This window comes from Aotus nancymaae, unplaced genomic scaffold, assembly GCF_030222135.1.
Source record: "Aotus nancymaae isolate 86718 unplaced genomic scaffold, 86718_ANA_hifiasm-v0.15.2.pri h1tg000006l, whole genome shotgun sequence".
NCBI lineage: Eukaryota > Metazoa > Chordata > Mammalia > Primates > Aotidae > Aotus > Aotus nancymaae.
In genome coordinates this window covers 90,760,532-90,780,561 of record NW_026988417.1, presented here as the reverse complement: position 1 = coordinate 90,780,561, position 20,030 = coordinate 90,760,532, and the positions used below count along the sequence as shown (strand labels likewise).

Here is a 20,030-nt window from a genome sequence, read left to right as displayed (position 1 = left end):
AGGTATTCAATTTTATTTGTGGCTATTGTAAATGAGATTACTTTTTTGATTTCTTTTTCACATTGTTCACTGTTGGCATATAGAAATGCTACTGATTTTATGTTGATTTTGTATTCTGTAACTTTACTGAATTTGTTTATCAGTTCTAATAATTTTTTGTGGAGTCTTTAGGTTTTTTAAAATATAAGATTATATCATCTGCAAACAAGAATAGTTTGACTTCTTCCTTTCCAATTTGGATGCTTTTTATTTATTTCTTTTGTCTGATTTCTCTAACTAGGACCTCTAGTACTATGTTGAGTAACAGTGGTGGAAGTGGACATCCTTGTCATGTTCCAGGTCTTAGAGGAAAGGCTTTCAGTTTTTCCCATTCAGTATGATACTGACTGAGAGTCTGTCATATATGGCTTTTACTATGTTGAGGTATGTTCCTTCTATACCAACGTTTTTGAGGGTTTTTATCAGGAAAGGATGTTGAACTTTATCAAATTTTTTTTTTTAACATCAATTAAAATGACCATATGGTTTTTGTCTTTCATTCTGTTGCTATGATGTGTCACATGGATTGATTTGCATATGTTGAACCGTCTTGCATCCCTAGGATAAATCCCAATTGAGTATGATGAATTATCTTTGATATTTTAAGTGTATTGTTGAATTTGGTTTGCCGGTATTTTGTTGAGGATTTTTGCATCTGTGTTCATCCAGGACATTTACCAGCAGTTTTCTGTTTTTGATATATCTTTATCTGATTCTGGTACCAGGGTAATACTGGCCTCATAGAATGAGTTTGGAAGTAATCTCTTCTCTTCCATTTTTTGGAATAGTTTGAGTAGGATTGATATTACTTCTTCTTTTAATGTTTGGTAGAATTCAGCAGTGGAGCCATCAGGTCCTAGGCTTTTCTTTACTGAGATACTTTTTATTATGGATTTGGTCTTGTTACTTGTTAGTATTCTGTTCAGGTTTTGGATTTCTTCATGTTCAATCTTGGCAGGTTGTATGTGTTTAGGAATTTATTCATTTCTTCTGAATTATCCAATTTATTGACATATAGTTGCTTATTGTAGCCACTAATGATCCTTTGAATTTCTGCATATTCATTCCTTTGAATGATGTTTGAATTTTCTTTTTTACCTCTGATTTAATTTATTTGGATCTTCTCTTTTTCATAGTTAGTCTGGCTAAAGGTTTGTCAATTGTTTATCTTTTCAAAAAATCGTTTTTTGTTTCATTAATCTTTTGTATTGTTTTCTTCATTTTAAATTCATTTATTTCTGCTCTGATCTTTATTATTTCTTTTCTTTTACTAATTTTGGGTTTGGTTTCCTCTTGCCTTTCTAGTTCTTGAAGATGCATCATTAGGTTCTTTATCTGAAATTTTTCCACTTTTTGGCATAGGTGCTTATTGCTGTAAACTTTACTCTTATTAATGCTTTTGCTGTGTCTCATAGGTTTTGGTATGTTGTTTTTCCACTATCATTTGTTTCAAGATTTTGTTTTTCTTTTTTTGAGATAGGGTCTCACTCCTGTTACCCAGGCTGGAACGCAGTGGCACAATCATGGCTCATTGCAGCCTCAACTTTCTGGGCTCAAGTGATCCTCCCACCTCAGCTTCCTGAGTAGCTGGGGCTACAGGTATGTGCCGCTATACCTTATTGTTTTTGTATTTTTGTAGAGACGAGGTCTCCCATGTTGCCCAGGCTGGTTTTAAACTTCTGGGCTCAAGCAGTTCTCCCTCCTTGGCCTCCCAAAGTGCTGGGATTGCAGGTGTGAGCCACCACACTTGGCCCATTTTAAGATATTTTTACACTTTCTTCTTAATTTCTTCATTGATCTACTGGTCATTCAGGAGCATATTGTTTAATTTCCATGTGTTTGTATAGTTTCCAAAATTCCTCTTGTTATTTCTAGTTTTATTCCATTGTGGTCAGAGAAGATACTTGAAATGATTTCATGTTTTGAATTTTTAAAGACTTTATGTCCTAACATATAGTCTATTCTTGAGAATGATCTATGTGCTGAGGAGAAGAATATATATTCTGCAGCCACTGAGTGAAATGTTCTATAAATATCTCTGGGTCCATTTGTTCTATAGTGCAGATTAAGTTTGATGTTTCTTTGTTGATTTTCTTTTTAGGAGTTCTGTCCAATGCTGAAAGTGGGGTGTTGAAGATTCCAGCTGTTATTGTATTAGGGTCTATCTTTTCTTTAACTCTTATAATATTTGCTTTATATATCTGTGTTCTCCTGTGTTGGGTGTATATCTATTTATAGTCATTTTATCTTCTTGCTAAATTGACCCCTTTTTCATTATATAATGACCTTCTTTGTCTCTTCTCACAGTTTTTGTTTTGGAATTCATGTTGACCGAGAGAAGCATAGCTACTCTTGCTCTTTTTGGTTTTTATTTTTTTTTTACATTCCATGTTATTATTGATAAATAAGGACTGACTTCTGCCATTTTGTTATTTGTTTTCTGGTTGTTTTGTGGTCTTCTCTTCCTTTTTTCATTCCTTCCTGTCTTCCTTTTAGTGGAAGTAATTTTCTCTGTTGGATTGCTTTAATATTTTTTTGCTTATATGTTGTTTTTCTTTGACTTGAGGCTACTATGAGGCTTGCAGATACTTTCTTATAATCCATTATTTTAAACTGATGTAACTCTAATTACATAAGCAAAGAACATGCAGAAAGAAACTAATAAAAACTCTACACTTTAACTTCAGCTCTGTTTTTTTTTTTTTAACTTTTGTTGTTTTTCCTTATGTCCTATTGTACTATCTATGTCTTGAAAAGTTGTTGTAGTTGTTATTTTTGATTGGTTCATCATTTGGTCTTTATACTAAGTCAAGTATAAGCTTAATATAATAAGCATAAACAACTATATACTTAGTTAAGTATAACACTGTAATTTAGTGTTTAGGAACTTACCTTATGTTCTATTCTACTGTGGCTAAGCTATAGTATAATAGCTATATACTCAAACTATAATGTAAAGTCCTTCTTGATCTTTACTCCCCTTTCCACAGGTAGAGGAGCCTCTCCCTGTATCCACTACCATGGGAGTGGGGGCTTCTGCTAGGCCACTGCCAATGTTCACTTAAAGCCTTCTGTCAGCTTATGATGAATGCAGCCTGGCCTGGAACTTACCCTTCAGGTCAGTGGGCTCCCCTCTGGACCAAGGCAGGTCCAGAAAATGCTGTCCAAGAGCCTAGGCCTGGACTTGGGGACCCCAAAAGCCTGCTTGTTACTCTACTCCCCTGTGCTCAAGTTGGTACCTAGGGTGCAAGACAAAATTCTCTTTACTTTTCCCTCTCCTTTTTTTTTTTTTAAATACAAAAGCAATAACAACAGAATGAGTCTTTAACTGTAGCCACCACAGCTGGGAATGTGCTGGGTTATCACTGAAGCCAGCACATTTCAGAACCCAAGGCACATGGCAAACTCCTTAGTTATCACTGCTGGTTATTTAGGGCCCAAGGGCTCTCTAGTCAGCAGGTGATGAATCATGCTAAGGATGAGTCCTTTGCTTCAAGGCAGCAGGTTCCCTTTTGTCCCAGGGTGTGCCTAGAAATGTCATTCAGGAGCTAGGGCCTGGAATGGGTGCTTAACAACTTTGCTGAGTATCCTATCCAGACAAAGTCCTCTTTACTCTTTACTCTCCTAAGCAGAAGGAAGGAGTCATTTCCTTTTTTTCCTCACTGCAACCTCTGCCTCCTGGGGTCAAGCAATTCTCCTGCCTCAGCCTCCTGAGTAGCTTGGACTACAGGTGCATGCCACCATGCCTGGCTAATTTTTTGTATTTTTAGTAGAGGTGGGGTTTCACCGTGTTAGCCAGAATGGTCTCGAACTCTTGACCTCGTGATCTGCCTGCCTTAGCCTCCCAAAGTGCTGGGATTACAGGTGTGATCCACTGTACCTGGTGGGCCAGGAGTCACTGTCACTTTCATTGCTGTAAGTGGCACTGCCTGGAATTGTGGGAGACATGGCACAAGCACTCCTTTAGCTGCACCAGTTGGTGTCTCCCTAGGTCCTGTGCTACTTTAGTTTCTTGTTTCTAAACCCAGTCTACTACTATGAGTTACCTAAAAATTGCAGTCCTTATGTCCTAGACTGTCTTTCAAGTTTATCTAGGACCCCAGAGCACTTCACTCCATGGGTCAAGATTTCCTGAGAAACTCTAGTTCCAACCACTGGGATGGGTGATTCCCCTCTGGCTAGGGCTAGTCCAAATGTTCCTTTTATGCAGGGGTGCTGGCTGAGCTCAGCATGGCTTTATTCTCCGCTCTAGTAGGGTAGCACCAAGTTCAATGTAAAGTCCCCCAGTTTCTGTGCTTTGCCTCCCCAAAATGTACCGATTCTCTCTCTGTGCTTCACGGCCACAGCCAGGGGATGGGGAAGGGGTGACATCCATGATTCAAGACCATATCCCTTGCCTTCCTCAATGCCTCTTTTAGCGTTATGAAGTCAAAATCAGGTACTGCAATTGGTGTTTACGATGGTGCTTTTCTTTGTGTAGATAGTTGTTAAAATTTTGTGTTCCAGTAGGAGGGATGAATGTTGTAGGCTTCTATTCTGTCATCTTGCTCACTATTCTATAGTATCTTTGGATTTAAGCATTTTTTGATATTGCAACAAAATATGTAATAATATGAATATAATATCTTAATGAATGTGAATTTTTTATTTATCATAATTGTCCTTGAATTTACTTAATTTGTACATGTAGTGTTGTTTTAATATGTCTTTTGAATACTGATGGCACTATAATTTACTGAGAATTCTTGTTAAAAAACGCAAATGTTAACTTTTATGCAGTCTGAATGGTTCACTCTGGAATATGTCTTGCCTTTGGCAATGAAATTTTTATTTTAGTATCTTTCTTAATATTAATAAAGTCTTTAAGAGAAATCTTTACTGTGCAAAAACATTTAGTATTTGTTTCTATTGAAGTTCTTTAATTTGATAATACAAAATATATAAAGTTGCTGTATTAGCTTCTTATTAGTTCAAATAACTGAGTACAATTTCACTAGGTGGCGCCAATACTTTGGATCTTTATTGACATAACACCTTATTTATTCATTTAGTCATTCTTTTCTCATATTCATTAAAACAAAGCCTAAAAATTATCTGGCAAGATATGAAAATTTGCCTTGAAGTTCATTTGAGCAAATTCTAAATTGGAAATTTTAGTTCTTTTGGCAGTTTTCCCAAATGAAAATACCTTGGAACTATTTAAAAATGTCATTTAAATTCTGGTTGTGAACTAAGTTATTTCTATTCATCTATGTAAATTTATCAAAATTATTAAAGTTTTAAAAGTTAAATTAGAAATTGTTATTGAAAAACTAGGTTATTCTCTGGATTAGTGTACAATTACATAAAAATAATTCACTAATATTATAGATCTTAAATAGAAAGTTTTAGTTTCAAATAAGTAAAATTATGCTAAACAGGTTAATAATAAGGACAAGAAAGGTATAAATAATTTAAAATTATTTGTGGTTTTTTTGTTTTCTTCAATGGGTGGATTATTCCATCATTTCTTATGTAAACATTTTTGCCTTCTTCCTTATCATTGCTAGTCTTTAATATTTATTAAATTATATGATTACTTGGCTTTATAACAGGCACTTGGCAATTTATTATGCTTAGTAATATGTGGTAGTGGCCTTGGTTTTGAGGATAGAGACCTAAGAAGACTCACACACAATTAAACATACTTTTCCCTCCAAACCTAAATTAGTTGTTCATGTTACAGTTACTGTATCCTAAATTCTGATTGTCACTTTTCCTGTTTTCTAAGGAATGTTTTTCATTTTTAAATTATGGTTTTAAGGAAGTGAAAAAAGTATCAATAAAGATGGAAGGAAAGGATTGAATTACTAAAAGATAAATGGGCAAAATTGTATGTGAGAGAAGGAGTGAGGAAGAGATTGAAAGTATTTAGTTATTGCTTAAACAATGATTCAGTATCTTTTGGGAGAGCACCTGATGTATTTAAGTCTTATTGTAAAATAGTGTGTACTACAATGAGTGAGTTTTATATACCAAAGTCATATTCATGGTAAAATGTTAAGATCTGTATAAAATAAATGAAATCTTTTGTATTTATTAATGGTTTAGTGGTAAAGAATTCAGACTTTGGAATCACAGTGTGTTCAATTTCTTGCTCTATCACATACTAGGTGTGTTATATTTTGCTATTCTAAGCCTTAATATTCTTTCTTTTAAATCTCTAAAATATTGATAATAATCTACAAAAAGATTATTGTGAGAATCCAATGTCATCTGAATATATATGTATATACACACAGTGCTTAACACAGTGTCTGACATTTGTTAATATTCAGTAAATGATACTTATTATTATTACTCATTTAATGAACAATTAATTGAACATTCATTATATGCTGTGGATACAAAGCTGATGAACAGGACAAAGCTTCTTGAATCAAGGAGTCACATTCCTTAATGGAAGATACAAATATCTAAACAATTATACAATGAGATCCAAATAAAGTGCAGTGAGACTTAAAAGGAGAAATGCATTGATTCTGCTTGGGGAATGATGGAAATCCGGAAAAGATTCTAAAGTATCTTTGAGTTATATTTTGAAGGACAAGTAGCTGTTTGTCAGATGGAGTACACCATTCCAGGCAATGAAGATTTGTAAAGCCATGAAGGTGTGAGAAGGCAATTTGTATTTTTATCTATAGAAGATTATGGGCCAGTAAACATTTTAAGCAGGTGATTCATGAACAGATTTCTAATCTCAGAAAGTTAGAACAGGCAATTTTGAGGCAAATGGATGGGATCCAGGAGTAGGGAGAGAAAGGGAAATCATGAGGTAATGCATAGTGGTTCACATAGTGAATGCCTGTATTAACATAGTTAAATGAGACTGAAAATGAGGGGAAAGTGGCAAATACTTAGGTGTTAGCATTAATTTTATCTAGTGGTTAATTTTATGTGGGAGAATGAATGAGAAGAAGTATTGATGATGACTCTTGGATTTTTTGCTTAGAATACTAGGTGTATGATGATGTGGAGATTTGGATAGAGAGAATATAAGAAGCATGGACATTTTGGGTGTATGTATGTGTGGGTGTATGTAGGTGTGTGTAGTACTGGAGAATCAGATTATTTTTAGCATCTATTATATAGGCATAGGTGTCTTGAAGGCAGTGAGAAAATCGAGAAGGATCTCAACTGGAGATTTAGGAACTAAATTTTGCATTAAATTACATAATATACAGGGATTAAGGACTTAATCTGTGATATGTAATGGTAAGTGGAGGAAGAGGGACCTAAGAAAGAAATAAAGAAGAAGGATTAAAAGTGGCAGGATTAATAGATGACACAAACAAATGGAGACACATCCCATGCTCATGGATGAGAAGAATCAACATTTTGAAAATGACCATGCTGCCCAAAGCAATCTACTGATTCAATGCAATTCCCATCAAAATGCCATCATTATTCTTCAGAGAACTAGGGTAAACAATTCTGAAATTCGTATGGAACAAAAAAAAGAGCCTGCATAGCCAAAGGAATACTAAGCAAAAAGAACAAATCTGGAAGCACTGCATTACGAGACTTCAAATTATACTATATGACTATAGGTACCAAAAACACAAGGTACCAGTAAAAAAAAATAGGCACATAGACCAATGAAACAGAATAGAAATAAAGCCAGATATTTACAGCCAACTAACTAATCTTTGACAAAGCATACAAAAACATAAATTGGGAAAAGGACAGCCCATTCAATAAAAGGTGCTGGGAAAACTGGCAAGCCACATGTAGAAGAATGAAATTGGATCTCCATTTCTCACCTTATACAAAAGTCAACTCAAGATGCATCAAAGACTTAAATCTAAGACCTGAAACCATAAAAGTTCTAGGAGATAGCATCAGAAAAACTGTTCTGGACAATGGCTTAGGCAAATAATTCATGACTAAGATCCCAAAATCAAATGCAACAAAAACAAATAAAATGGGACCTAATTAAACTAAAAAGTTTTTGCACAGCAAAAGAAGTAATCAGCAGAGTAAACATAAAACCCACAGAGTGTGAGAAAATATTCACAAACTATGCATCTGACAAAGGACTAGTATCCAGAATTATAAGGAAGTCAAAAAATCAGCAAGAAAAAAGTGAATGCTCCCATGAAAAGGGGGGCAAAGGACATAAATAGACATTTATCAAAACAAGATAGACAATCACCAGACATATGAAAAAAGGCACATCACTAATTATTGGGGAAATACAAATTAAAACCATGATGAGATACCACCTGACTCTAGCAAGAATGACTATAATTAGAAAGTCAAAAAACAATAGATGTTGGTGTGGATGTAATGAAAAGGGAACACTTTTTCACTGCTGGTGGAAATGTAAATTAGTACAACCATTGTGGGAAACAGTATGGAGATTCTTTAAAGAGCTAATAGTAGAACTACCATTCAATCCAGCTATCCTACTACTGTGTATCTACCCAAAGGAAAATAAGTCATTATATTAAAAAAATATACACATGCATGTTTTTAGCAGCATAGTTCACAATTGCAAAGATATGGGACCAACCTAAGTGCCCAACAACCAATGAGAGGACAAAGAAAATGTGATATATATACACGATGGAATACTACACAGCCACAAAAAGGAGCAAAATAATGTATTTTGCAGTAACCTGTGTGGGACCAGAGACCATTATTCCATGTGAAGTAACTCAGGAATGGAAAATCAAATTTTGTATGTTTCCCACTTATAAGTGAGAGCTAAGCCATGAGCATGTAAAGGTATAAGAATAATATAATGGACTTTGGGGACTCAGAGGGTAAGATTTGGAGAGGGGTCATGGATAAAGACTACCTACTGGGTACAGTGTACACTGCCTGGGTAATGGGTGTACCAAAATCTCAGAAATCACCATGAAAGGACTTATTAATGTGCTATTTGTACAAATAAACCTGAGGCAGGAAAAAAAAAGAACTTATTAATGTAAACAAAATAATCTGAACTTCAGAAACTATTGAAAATTTAAAAAATGGCAGGATTAGAATAAAGAAGGAGTAATCTCACAGGAGCCAAAGGAGAATTGAATATCAAGAGAGTTGTTACTCCTGTTTTATATATCAATACCTTGGGTTAAAAAAGTGGGGACCAGAAGAATCCAATGAACTTTGCAGAATTTTGAGACCGTTGGTTACTTAGGCAAAGCACTGGACTAGGTTGAAGACAACAGATAGCAGGGAATTGAAGAATGGACGGATGGAAGAGAAGAAATGGATGGAAGATAGATGTTTGGTAGACAAGAGAATCCTATGAATACAGATGGCTCTCTCTTTCAGGGAGTTTGCCTGAAATGGAAGGCAGAGAATAAGCTCTTGAGTGGCTCGAGTTTTTTTTTTTTTTACCCCCGCCAAAGGAGAGATTTTATAGTTCTTACCAGTATAATTTTCTACATGTATTATTTATCTTTTGCTAATTTGGGAATACTGCCACAAGAAAATCCAGGTTTATGATTTTAAATAACTCGATAATAATTAAATTATTATTTCAATTCAAGAAGCATTTATTGAAATGATTATTTTGTTCAGCATTATAGTTGCTTTAGGGTTTTTTAGAAGTTAAAAAGAAACTGGGTTTTTATTTGTCCCCTAATTGGAGACATACGTTACATACCGGCAACAATTAGAGAAAATACATTGTATCTCCCCTGAACATTTGGTGAATGAATGAATGAATGGCATAAATCTCTTAAGGATTAAAAAGAGCATGTATATATAAAATATAGACCTGTATTGAATGAGATAGGCTTTAGTCAGAGAATACTTCTTATCATGAAATACTAAGCTATTGTAATCTGACCCTTAATTACGTCCCCAATTTCTTGTTTCACAGTTTTTCTGTATGCATCCTAGACTTCAGTCATATTGAATTACCTTCAGTTTCCTGAACTTAGCATTATTTCCCTCATCCCATCACTTTCCTTCTGCATAAGCCAGTCTTTGCCCTCAAATGCCCCCTTTCTTGTCAGGTGGCTGATTCCTGCTCATTCTTTGAGATTCAACTGCTGGTATTCTACATATATTCCAATCATGGCATTTATGATGTTATATTATCACAGTCTATTTCTATATCTGTTTCTGCCACTAGATCATTCCATTCTTGGGGTCAGGGGCTAGGGCTTATTAATTTTAAATCCAAAACATGAGATGGATTAAAATAATTATTGAATTAAGGAATAAAATTACACTGATCTGACTTTTAAAGGAAATATTGGATTGATGGAGATAGTGGATGAGGGCATATTGAGTAGAAGTAGAAAACATAACATGTGTAGCTGGCAGACTAATATGATTGGCTAATGAGACTGTCTTGGTAAGTACTGAGAACCCTGATTAAAGAAATAATGGAGGGCTTTTAATCGAAGCTGGAAATGTACAGATTCTATATAGATTATATTAGTCATTCTTTAGGAGGAAAACGTGGAGTTTTTCAGGTTATTTATTCTCATAGTTGTTCATTTTACAGAACTCTCTTGTTGTTCCAATCTAATGCATTCTTGAAAAAATGTTGGATAGCATATATTTGGGTAGCAGGAATCTGTATTCTGTTATATTAAATGAGAGGATAAAATATTCAGCCCATGCAAAATTCTAGGTTGATTCCTTAAATAAAACACTCTTATGTGTCTGTATAACAATCACCCAAGGATTTCTAAAAGCTATTTAAGACATGTTGTTTAATTTTCTTGAAAATGTTTATTGAGCTCATTAGCATGTTTGTGTGCTGTTGACAGTGTACTGTTCTTTATCAGATATTATTTTGTAATTTGCAAAAATCATATTCTATAATGTAAGTAAACAACAAAATAATACTACAGAGTGTAAAAGTATCTAAATTGTTTTGGTTGGTTGTATCCTTAGCCATGTAGCAGACCAATAAAGTGCTAAACCTGGGGAGCAGGGAAGGAATGGGAGGAGGAAGAAATATGATGAGATGATTGCAATAATGTGCTGTACTTTAGACAAAACTAGTGGCAATATCATCAGGACAACCATTGAGATGAGACTGCAGACTCCTTTATATCCCCTGCATAGATTTGTGTAGAGCACATTTTTTTTTTTTTTTTTTTTTTTGCTGGCATGCATCTGTAGATTCATTGTAGCAGGTTTCTTCTATTTGTATATTAAATTTTGGATAAGATGTTTGGAAAATCATTATTTAAATATTTGGATTCAGGTACTGAGAATGTAGATAGTGATGGAGACCTATATTTCATTATTTTCTTTTAAAAATGAAATTTTTTTTTTGTGGAGTCATAGGTTTTAAAAATTTGCTAAATCCTTTTATATGTACATTTATATGTATAAAGCAGAAAGTGCTTTCTTGCTATTGTGTATTTTTAAAAAATATTTTTCTTTCTTTTTTGATTTAAAGTCATCAGCACTGAGAAACTATAGCATGGACTTTATGGAAGTCAGATTTTGGTTTGAGTTCTGCTCTAATGTTACCTAGTTGTGGGCCATTAGGCAAATTACTTTTTATAAGACTCTTCTGTAAAATAAGGATTATCTTATAGCTTGCAAGAATTAATTTCAACCAATGCGGATATATATAGTGATAAATGCTTACTACTTTATTCAATAATTTATATTTTCTATAATTCTGAAAATATAGCAAGTTTAAATTCATGGTATGTATAATACTTTTGGATTGTACTCCACTGATATGCATTCATTTAACTTAGTCAAGGGGATACATTTAAATTCTTTCACTTTTAAATTTTTTTCTGTGTTTATCTGAGCCATTGCCTACCTTGACACAAAACTGTTTCCTCTTAATACTGGAACAAAATATTTGTAAAAGGAACTTGAGGACTGTGATAGCTACTGTTTAGGCTTGATCAATATGTATGGATGTGATAATTTTAATACACTTGAAGAACCCATATTATAATATTATAGACTCATTTCTTTGGATTCCTTTTTTTTTTTTTTTTTTTTTTTTTGAGATGGAGTTTCGCTCTTGTTACCCAGGCTGGAGTGCAATGGCGCGATCTCGTCTCACCACAACCTCCGTCTCCTGGGTTCAGGCAATTCTCCTGCCTCAGCCTCCTGAGTAGCTGGGATTATGGGCACGTGCCACCAAGCCCAGCTAATTTTTTGTATTTTTAGTAGAGACGGGGTTTCACCATGTTGACTGGGATGGTCTCGATCTCTTGACCTAGTGATCCACCCGCCTCGGCCTCCCAAAGTGCTAGGATTACAGGCGTGAGCTACCGCGCCCGCCCCTGGATTCCTTTGTTTTTTTTAATTTTTATTTTATTGCACTTTAGGTTCTGGGGTACATGAGCAGAACATGCAGGATTGTTGCATAGGTACATACATGGCAATGTGGTTTGCTGCCTCCATCCCTGTCACCTATGTCTGTCATTTCTCCCCATGTTATCCCTCCCCAACTCCCTATCCCCTGCTGTCCCTCCCCTAGTCACCCCACAGACCCCAGTATGTGATGCTCACCTCCCTGTCTCCATGTGTTCTCATTTTTCCACACTCACCTATGAGTGAGAACATGTGGTGTTTGATTTTCTGTTCTTGGGTCAGTTTGCTGAGAATGATGGTTTCCAGATTCATCCATGTCCCTGCAAAGGACACGAACTCATCGTTTTTTATGGCTGTATAATATTGATGGTGTATATATGCCACATTTTCCTTGTCCAGTCTATCACTGATGGGCATTTGGGTTGGTTCCAGGTCTTTGCTATTGTAAACAGTGTTGCAGTGAACATACGTGTGCATGTGTCCTTATAATAGAACAATTTATAATCTTTTGGATATATACCCAGTAATGGGGATTCCCTTTTTAATGTAATGAAATAACATATTATGATTGCTAAGAAAAAAGCTACCAGAACTAATAAATGAGTATAGGAAGATCATACAATACAAGGTCAACATAGAAAAATAAATTGATTTCAATATTCCAGTAACTAAAAAATAAAAACACCATTTAAAGTAGCACTTCAAACATAAAATACTTAGAAATAAATTTTTCAAAATATGAACAATACCTGTACACTAAAAGTATAAAACATTGCTGAGAGGATTCTGAAAAGACCTAAAAACGTTGAGATATATGCAATATGTTTATGGATTGAAAGATGCAATGTTTTAAGATATCAGTTCTTCCCACATTGGTCTATGGATTTAATGTAAGAGTATCAACCCAATCAAATTCCTAGCAGAAGTTTTTGTAGAAATAAACTGATTATAATATTTATATGAAAAGATGGCACATTTATACTACTTGATTTCAAGATTTATAATGAATCAGATAAGACAGTGTGTTATTAGTGTTAGGATAAATATATAGACAGTAAAGGTTAGTGAGTCCAGAAATAGAGGCACACATACAGGTTAATTGATTTTTGACAAAGGTACCAAAATTATTCAAAGGGGATGGAAAGTGTTTTCAATAAATGGTGCCAGAACAACTGGATATCCAAACAAAACAAAACAAAACCTTGAAACATACTTCATGCCATACAAAAAATTAATTCAAAATGTGTCATAGATGTATGAAACTTTTGAAAGAAAAAATATTGGGGAAAATCTGTACAATTTTGGAGTAAGAAGATGTTATTTAGATAGGGCACAAAAAGCATGAACCATAAAAGGAAAAAATAGATAAAATGGACTTTATCAAAATTGAATACTTATAGTCATTGAATCATTGTTAAGATAATGAAAAGTCTAGCTAAGACTGGGAGAGAATATTGTAACATATCTATCTGACAAAATAATCATATCTAGAATAATAAACAATTCTTACAACTCAATATGAAGACTAAGAACTCATTAAAAATGGGCAAAATATTTGAACTGTTACTTTATAAAAGAAGACATAAGAATGGCAAATAAGCACAATAAAAGTTGCTCTAAACCATTTGTCATTAGGACCATGAAAACAAAAATGATGACATACCAATGCGCCCCCATTTAAATAGCTAAAGTAAAAGAGACTGGAAACATCAAATGCTCATAGCAATATGTAGCAACTAGAACTCTTCGTACATCCCTTATGGGAATGTAAAATAATAAACTAACTCTGGAAATATTTGGACAGTTTTTTAATAAAGTTAAAATACACATACTGTGTGATACCACAATTTCACTCCTGAATATTTATGTAACAGAAATGAAAATTTATGTTCACTACTTATAAAAATGTTTTCATGGAAGCTTTGTTATTATATTTGACTATATTTGTTATTATATTTGACTATTTCCCCAAACTGAAAACAACCCAAATGTTAATCAGTAGAGGAATGGATAAACAAGTTGTGGCATATTCATACAATGTGATACTATTCAGCAGTATGAAGAACTGCATATAGAATGACTCATTCATAAAATCACATGGCAAATCTCAAAAATATATTTTTGAGCAAAAGAGATCAGATATTAAAAATACTGTATGATTTCATTCATATAAAACTCTTAAAAAAGACAAATCATAACAGAAAACAGGGCAGGCACGGCAGTTCATGTCTGTAATCCAGTGCTTTGGGAGGCTGAGGCAGGAGGATTGCTTGAGCCCAGGAGTTCAAGACCTGTCCTCTGGAAAAAAAAAAAAAAAAAAAGAAAAGCTGGGTGAGGTGGCTTATGCTTGTAATTTCAGCTGCTTAGGAGGCTAAGATGGGAGGATTTCTTGAGCCACCCAAATGTTGGAGGCTGCAGTGAGCTGTGCTCATGCCACTGTATGCCAGTCTGGGCAACAGAGTAAGATTATCTTAAAAACAAAAAAGAAAAAAGATTAGCTGTGGAAGAATTGTCTGAGAATTGGTACAAGGAAACTTTTGAGGTGATATTATTATTCTATATCTTTATAATGGTGATGGTAATAGAAGTTATGGATCTGTCAAAACTCATTATATTGTTTGCAAATTACATTTGTGCTGTATGTGTGTTGTATGATATAAATAGCTTACTAGAATGTAAATGGTGAGAAGGCATAAATTTTTGTTTTTCATATTTTGTTCCCTGTGGTATCCCCTCTTCCTAGAATAGTCCAATATTAATGGAATTGTATATTTAAAGAATGAATTGATAAATCTGATAGAAATTTGAGTTGGATAACATATAAACACTTGCTTTTTGGCACTATTTTTATACAGTCTTTTTCTGCTTGTCAGTCTTGGGTGTTTTCCCCATTATAATCATGTTTTCATATTTTCCAATAATTTCTATGTATAAGAGGGTTAAGCTCCACCAAAGATTTGCTTGGGCTATTTACACTAAAGGGAAATTTATATAAATGGGACGTTCCAATTATTTGGAAAGGATTAATTCTGATATACCTAAATTCTTATATAATAGTGCATTCCAAAGTTATCTTTTCATCAGAATTTAAATTCACAGAAGATTTACTATTTATTTTTCAAGATTTTAGTGTTTAAGAACCATTATTATATATGTTCAGTTTCTGAAATGGCACTTATTAAGGTCTTGAGAGAAGGCCAGTGGAAGTGGGATGAAGGAGAAGAAGTGGTGAAGGAGAAGAATGGTACAGGATGATATTGGGATGTATGTAGAGGCCAAAATAGGGCTTTATAGGTCTTGATAAGAAGTTTTGATCATATTCTTAGGACAATAAAGTGTTTTATATAGAAGAGAAACATGATATTTATGCTAAAAGGACACTAGAGTGGAGAGATTGAGAGTAGAAGATTATGGCAATGGTGCAATACAGATAGAGTAGATTTTTTTTTCCTTTTTTTTCAGGTTTCTCTATATTTTTATTTATTTATTTATTTTTATCTTAATCTTATTTATCAGTTTTCAGTGAAATAAATTGGTACCTAGTATTCTCAAAAGATGACCAATGAGTTTGTTTTCTTTTAATGAGTATCATTATGAAGTGATATTTGGTGTGTTTCAATTGAGGTAGTTATTTTTTTGGTCCCTTTTTTTTTTTTTTTGCATTTTAGGTTTTGGGGTACATGTGAAGAACATGCAAGATTGTTGCATAGGTGCCTATGTGGCAGTGTGATTTGCTGCCTTCCTCCCCTTCACCTATATCTGGCATTTCTCCCCATGCTATCCCTCCCCGCCTCCCCACCCCCTACTGTCCCTCCCCTTTTTCCACCCAACAGACCCCAGTGTGTAGTGTTCCCCACCCTGTGTCCATGTGTTCCCATTGTTCAACACCCGCCTATGAGTGAGAACATGCGGTGTTTGATTTTGTGTTCTTGTGTCAGTTTGCTGAGAATGATGGTTTCCAGGTTCATCCATGTCCCTACAAAGGATGTGAACTCATCGTTTTTGATGGCTGCATAATATTCCATGGTGCATATGTGCCACATTTTCCCTGTCCAGTCTATCACTGATGGGCATTTGGGTTGGTTCCAGGTCTTTGCTATTGTAAACTGTGCTGCAATGAACATTCGTGTGCATGTGTCCTTATAGTAGAATGATTTATAATCCTTTGGATATATACCCAGTAATGAGATTGCTGGGTCAAATGGAATTTCTATTTCTAGATCCTTGAAGAATCGCCACACTGTCTTCCACAATGGCTGAACTAATTTACACTCCCACCAACAGTGTAATGGAGAGGATGATTTCTCCACATCCTCTCCAGCATCTGTTGTCTCCAGATTTTTTAATGATCGCCATTCTAACTGGCGTGATATGGTATCTCAATGTAGTTTTGATTTGCATTTCTCTAATGACCAGTGATGATGAGCATTTTTTCATATGTTTGTTGGCCTCATGTATGTCTTCTTTTGTAAAGTATCTGTTCATATCCTTCACTCACTTTTGAATGGGGTTGTTTGTTTTTTTCTTGTAAATCTGTTTTAGTTCTTTGTAAATTCTGAATATCAGCCCTTTGTCAGATGCGTAAGCTGCCAAAATTTTTTCCCATTCTGTTGGTTGCTGATTCACTCTAATGACTGTTTCTTTTGCCGTGCAAAAGCTGTGGAGTTTGATTAGGTCCCATTTGTCTATTTTGGCTTTTGTTGCCAATGCTTTTGGTGTTTTGGTCATGAAGTCCTTGCCTGTGCCTATGTCCTGAATGGTTTTGCCTAGATTTTCTTCTATGGTTTTTATGGTTTTTATGATTAAAGACTTATGTTTAAGTCTTTAATCCATCTGGAGTTAATTTTAGTGTAAGGTGTCAGGAAGGGGTCCAATTTCTGCTTCTGCATATGGCTAGCCAGTTTTCCCAACACCACTTATTAAACAGGGAATCCTTTCCCCATTGCTTGTTTTTGTCAGGTTTGTCAAAGATCGGATGGTTGTAGATATGTTGTGTTGCCTCCGCAGCCTCTGTTCTGTTCCATTGGTCTATATCTCTGTTTTGGTACCAGTACCATGCTGTTTTGATTACTGTAGCCTTGTAGTATAGTTTGATGTCTGGCAGTGTGATGCCTCCCGCTTTGTTCTTTTTGCTTAGAATTGACTTGGCTATGCGGGCTCTCTTTTGGTTCCATATGAAGTTTAAGGTGGTTTTTTCCAGTTCTGTGAAGAAGGTCTTTGGTAGCTTGATGGGGATAGCATTGAATCTGTAAGTTACTTTGGGCAGTATGCCATTTTCACGATATTGATTCTTCCTAACCATGAATATGGAATGTTTCTAGATGGAGTAGATTTATTTAGAATACCATTTGGATTGTGGTAGAAGGGCTTTGTGGGCCAGTGTAGGATCTTTGTGAAAAAAATGTAAGGGCTTTGTGCTGTTTTGGCAAAAGGAGTCAGTGAAGAACTTATCAAGAGAGTGGCATGATTAGGTTTGTTATTTAGGAAATGTTTTGTTTTGATGTATTAAGAGTGGACCTGCACATGGGACAGATGGGAAGAAAAGTGACCAAGTACACATTTCTTTAATAGTCCAGATAAGAAATGCTGCAGCTCTGGGTCTCCTGTCTGTGGCAGTAGTTTTCTCATATTTTCTTTAAAATAAATAAGGTCTTGAGGTACTCCATCTGTGTAGGTATTACAAAGTGTGGTTGAACTAAACTGAGATGTATCCTGGCTTGAGTGCTGTGATAAGGTGGGTGTCTCTTAATATAGGAAGTGGGTTCAAAATAAAGGGCTGGAGAAATTCCCTGAGGCAATAGAGTAGAACATAGTTGCAGGGGGTTTGCCTTGGGTTCAAGTGACCTTATTGGTGGGTTGGAAGTATACTGGTAAGGATGTTTGACTGTCTTCATAACTTTCTCATAAACTTGTTTCCTCTTATGAGACATGCTTCCCAGTTCTTAATACTTGATTATTGTATTTCTTGGTAATGGCTTTTTGTATTTACTGCACTTAAACTTTTTATCATAGCTTCTATTGAACTAAACTATTTGTCATGACCCTGCTTATCAGTCTTGGACTGAACTAATTAATAACTTCTTTTTGCTTCCTTTGCTAGGTTTATAAAGCTCAAACTTTAATCCCTACTCAGTCTGCTTTATCTTAGTGTTATGCATTAGAGGAGTTTGTAGCATTCTAGTCATCCTCAAGATTGAAATGTTTTCAAGGATTGAAAATACTGACTTTTAAGACAAAGAACTTATTCCTGCTGGCAAATATACAGGGAACCATGACCCATGAACACAAGTCATGTCTCCAGGCAAAATTAAGTGTTGAGCCACGTCTTTAACTTTCAATAAAATCTAATGCCTTGTCAGAATAATAGTTTTTGTAAATCTGAATCAAAGCCATCCAGAAATTCTCATGGTTATTTCCAGTGCTTATTCTGGGATTCTCCAAATAATGGTCTTCCATCAGTTTTTGTAAAAAAATTGTTTTGAAGAAAGATTGATCATTTTTTCGTAAGAGAACCCCATTAATTTAATCTCTCATTTTCTCTTGCCTCATGCATCTAGAAATGGAAACTCAATGGACAATGACTACCTTGTATTAGGAAAAAATACACCATATCTTGTGACTTTGAAGGATTTGTCAGCCTGGGATTACTATCAGGAGGAAAGCTCAGCACACCCTTATATTCTAAACTGACCTCACAGATAAATCAATATGGTAGTTCCTTAAAAAATACTGGAATATTTGCTTTTAATCTAGAACACTTAATTCTGTGTCAACACCCTCGGTTAGCCTCCAGCTGACTTGACCCTCACAGGACAACTTTCATTTCAATTGATTCTGTTATCTGGAAGTTTTGCAATCATTTTTTTGATTCTGTTCTCAGAGCTGAGGGGGCATGGTAGAGGCAACAGCTTTGATAGGCAGGAAAATAACATAAACGTGGCCAAGGCAGCATCTAAAACTTAGATAAGGATGGAGGAGAAAGTTCAAAGGTAGAAGCTGATTATTGAGTCTGAGGAGTAAGGTTATATTATTGGTAGGAAAGTGAGGAAATAGTTTACTATCTAGGAAAATCAGTAATTGTTTGGTAAACATAATAAGTGGCTTAGGCAAGGAGTCAGAACAGAGATCATGAACAGTGTAAACACGTTGAGTCCCATTTTAATGTACTGCTGGCTGCATGTTTTGAAGATAGGCATTATGTCTTAAAGGCTAGACTGTATCACTTCACTGAACTTGACACTTCACCTTGTTTGTGTGTGTGTGTGTGTGTGAAAAGTACAAACACATCGACTTATTTTTTCAGTGCTTCCAACTCCATTTATCATTTGGGATGTGCCTCCCTTGTGGATAGCCTGCTACACACACATGTAGTATATATGTGTATACATGTGTATATTTGATGCATGTGTTCACGTGAATTATGACTGTTAATTGTTGGCAGGTAATGAACTTTAGTCATGGGTACCTACTTCAGTAAACTGATTTGCTATAAGAATAAGTAGTCCATTTGTGAATGAAGCTCCAATAGGTTATCTTAAGTCTTTATATAGAAAGTGAAACTGGCCAGATGTGGTGGGGCATGCCTGTAGTCCTAGCTACTTGTGCAGCTGAGACAGGTATATTGCTTGAGCCTCGGGAGTTTGAGTACAGCCTGGCTATGTAGTGAGACCCTATCTCTAAAAAAAAGAGTA

General features: G+C 35.0%; 1 protein-coding gene across 1 annotated transcript in view; it reads left to right on the top strand.

Annotated features, from left to right (window-relative positions):
* STPG2 (sperm tail PG-rich repeat containing 2) overlaps nucleotides 1–20,030 on the top strand; it is a 1,129,165-nt gene that overhangs the window by 60,469 nt on the left and 1,048,666 nt on the right. Inside the window, exon 4 of the mRNA XM_064369406.1 lies at nucleotides 1,520–1,638. The gene's annotated coding sequence lies outside the window, so the exon portion shown is untranslated. The remainder of the gene's footprint in view (nucleotides 1–1,519; nucleotides 1,639–20,030) is intronic.